We start from the raw sequence: 3,727 nt of genomic DNA on the forward strand, positions 1-3,727 counted from the left end.
GGGATGCTCCCATTCCCCCCCATAACGCAATGGGATGCTCCCATTCCCCCCCCCAGGTAACACAATGGGATGCTCCCATTCCCCCCCCATAACGCAATGGGATGCTCCCATTCCTCCCCCATAACGCAATGGGATGCTCCCATTCCCACCCATAACGCAATGGGATGCTCCCATTCCCCCCCATAACGCAATGGGATGCTCCCATTCCCCCCCATAACACAATGGGATGCTCCCATTCCCCCCCATAACGCAATGGGACGCTCCCATTCCCCCCCATAACGCAATGGGATGCTCCCATTCCCCCCCATAACGCAATGGGATGCTCCATCACCCCCCCATAACGCAATGGGATGCTCCCATTCCCCCCCCATAACGCAATGGGATGCTCCCATTCCCCCCCCCATAACGCAATGGGATGCTCCCATTCCCCCCCCATAACGCAATGGGATGCTCCCATTCCCCCCCCATATCGCAATGGGACGGTCCCAGACCCCCACCCCGAGGCCGTGGAAGGTTCCAACTCACGATGGTTTTGGGGGTGATGTTCAGGGCCCGGCACACGAGGTCCAGGATGTCCTGAACCGGCACCGTCACCGGGGCAACGAACTCCTTGCTGCGGGGGAGGGGGGGGGAGATGGGGGTCAAAGGGGGGAGATGGGGGTCAAAGGGGGGAGATGGGTGTATTTTGGGGTGGTTTTGGGGGTATTTTGGGGGGTATTTTAGGGGTATTCTAGAGTGTTTTGGGTGTATTTTAGGGGTGTTTTGGGTGTATTTTAGGGGTGTTTTGGGTGTATTTTAGGGGTGTTTTGGGTGTATTTTAGGGGTGTTTTGGGTGTATTTTAAGGGTGTTTTGGGTGTATTTTAGGGGTGTTTTGGGTGTATTTTAGGGAGGTTTTGGGTGTATTTTAGGGGTGTTTTGGGTGTATTCTAGGGAGGTTTTTGGTGTATTTTAGGGGAGTTCCGGGTGTTTTTAGGGGTGTTTTGGGTGTATTTTAAGGGTGTTTTGGGTGTATTTTAGGGGTGTTTTGGGTGTATTTTAGGGGTGTTTTTGGGTGTATTTTAGGGGTGTTTTGGGTGTATTTTAGGGAGGTTTTTGGTGTATTTTAGGGGTGTTCCGGGTGTTTTTAGGGGTGTTTTGGGTGTATTTTAGGGGTGTTTTGGGTGTATTTTAGGGGTGTTTTGGGTGTATTTTAGGGGTGTTTTGGGTGTATTTTAGGGGTGTTTTGGGTGTATTTTAGGGGTGTTTTTGGGTGTATTTTAGGGGTGTTTTGGGTGTATTTTAGGGAGGTTTTTGGTGTATTTTAGGGGTGTTCCGGGTGTTTTTAGGGGTGTTTTGGGTGTATTTTAGGGGTGTTTTGGGTGTATTTTTTGGTTTTTAGGGGTGTATTTTAGGGGTGTTTTCGGCTGTATTTTAGGGGTGTTTTGCGTGTATTTTGGGGTGGTTTTGGGTGTATTTTGGGGTTTTCCGGGGTGTATTTTAGGGGTGTTTTTGGCTGTATTTTAGGGGTGCTTTGGGGTGTATTTCGGGGTGTACTTTAGGGTGTTCCGAGGTGTTTTGGGTGTTTTTGGGGGTGTACTTTAGGGGTGTTTTGGGGGTATTTTGTGGTGTTTTGGGGATAGTTTGGGTGTGTTTGGGGTGTATTTGGGGTGGTTTAAGGATATTTTTAGTGTCTTTTGGGTGTATCAGGGGCTCTTTTAGAGCATTTCAGGTGTATTTTGGGCAGTTTTGGTTCGTTTTGGGTGTATTTGCGGCTGTTTTGGTGCATTTTGGGTGTATTTCGGGCCGGTTTGGTCCATTTTGGGTGGATTTGGGGCTGTTTTGGTGCATTCTGGGTGTATTTGAGGCTGTTTTGGTGCATTTTGGGTGGATTTGGGGCTCTTTTGGTGCATTTTGGGTGTATTTTGGGGCATTTTGGGTGGACTTGGGGTGGATTTTGGTGCATTTTGGGTGTATTTGGTGCATTTGGGGCTGTTTTGGTGCATTTTGGGTGGATTTTTGTGCATTTTGGGTGTATTTGGGGCTGTTTTGGTGCATTTTAGGTGGATTTGGGGTTTTTTTATTGCATTTTGGGTGGATTTTGGTGCATTTTGGGTGTATTTGGGGCTGTTTTGGTGCATTTTGGGTGTATTTGGGGCTGTTTTGGTGCATTTTGGGTGGATTTGGTGCATTTGGGGCTGTTTTGGTGCATTTTGGGTGGATTTGGGGCTGTTTTGGTGCATTTTGGGTGTATTTGGGGCTGTTTTGGTGCATTTTGGGTGGATTTGGTGCATTTGGGGCTGTTTTGGTGCATTTTGGGTGGATTTGGGGCTGTTTTGGTGCATTTTGGGTGTATTTGGGGCTGTTTTGGTGCATTTTGGGTGTATTTTGGTGCATTTTGGGTGGATTTGGGGGGTTTTTGGGGCCATTCCGGTACCTGAGCAGCAGCTGCAGGACCCGCGCCAGCCCGGAGCAGCGCTTGTGCAGGGTGAGGCTGATGCCGGGGTCTCCATCGGGGGGGGGAGGGAGCAGAAGCTCCACCCCCGGCCCCTCATAGGGCAGCGGCTCTGGGGGGGCAAGGGGGGGTCAAGGACGGGGACCCCATAGAGCCCCATAGACCCCCCATAGACCTCCCATAGAGCCCCATACACACCCCATAGACCTCCCATAGACCCCCAGAGACACCTATAGACCCCCCATAGACACCCATAGACCCCTATAGAACCCATATAGACCCCAGCAGACCCCCCATAGACCCCTATAGACACCCATAGACACCCATAGACCCCTATAGACCCCCATATAGGCACATAGACCCCTATAGAACCCATATAGACCCCAACAGACCCCCCATAGAGCCCCCTAGACCCCTATAGACCCCCATAGACCCCTATAGACCCCATATAGACCCCAACAGACCCCCCACAGACCCCTCTAGACCCCCCCAAAAACCCCCATAGAGCCCCATACACCCCCCAAAGACCCCCATAGACACCCATAGACCCCCCAAAGACCCCCATAGACCCCCCAAAGACCCCCATAGAGCCCCATAGACACCCATAGACCCCCCAAAGACCCCCATAGAGCCCCATAGACACCCATAGACCCCCCAAAGACCCTCATAGAGCCCCACAGACCCCCATAGACCCCCCTATAGGCCCCATTACCGCTCTCGCAGCCCTCGAAGAGCTCCCCGAGCAGCGCATGCAGCGTGGCCAGGAGCCCCTGCAGCTCCTGGTGCCAGCCCTCCGTGTGCCGCAGCCCCTGCGCGAAGCCGCGGCCCAGCGCCGGCACCAGCGCGTAACATTCACATGCCAGCTGCAAAATGGGGTGAAAACGGGTCAAAACGGCCCCAAACACCCCAAAAATGGCCTAAAACGCCCCAAAATACCCCTAGAACGACCGTAAAACGGCCCCAAACACCCCAAAAATGGCCTAAAACACCCCAAAATACCCCCCCAAAATGAGCTAAAACGGCCCAAAATGAGCCCAAAACGCCCCTACAGCGCCCCCTGGAGCCCATGTGAGGGATTGCAGCTCAGTGGTGGCACCAGCGCATCACACTCAAAATTCCAGATGAAATAGGGCGAAAACGGGTCAAAACGGCCTGAAAATGGTCTAAAACCCCCGAAAATGGCCTAAAACACCCCAAAATACCCCTAAAATGACCCAAAAATGAGCTAAAACGGCCCAAAATGAGCCCAAAACGCCCCTACAGCGCCCTCTGGAGTCCATGTGAGGGATTGCAGC

General features: G+C 52.2%; 1 long non-coding RNA gene across 1 annotated transcript; it reads right to left on the bottom strand.

The window, feature by feature from the left end:
* Positions 1-525: 525 nt before the first annotated feature.
* Positions 526-3,293, bottom strand: LOC130600093 (uncharacterized). The gene is made up of 3 exons (XR_008972376.1): positions 3,145-3,293; positions 2,415-2,544; positions 526-613 (listed from the first exon to the last, which is right to left on the bottom strand). It is a non-coding gene; the product is annotated as an uncharacterized LOC130600093 (long non-coding RNA).
* Between the last annotated feature and the right edge of the window lie 434 nt (positions 3,294-3,727).

This window comes from Pezoporus wallicus, unplaced genomic scaffold (assembly GCF_028554395.1).
Source record: "Pezoporus wallicus isolate ANWC-B61680 ecotype Strahan unplaced genomic scaffold, APGP_CSIRO_Pwel_v1 contig_14532, whole genome shotgun sequence".
NCBI classification, from domain to species: domain Eukaryota; kingdom Metazoa; phylum Chordata; class Aves; order Psittaciformes; family Psittacidae; genus Pezoporus; species Pezoporus wallicus.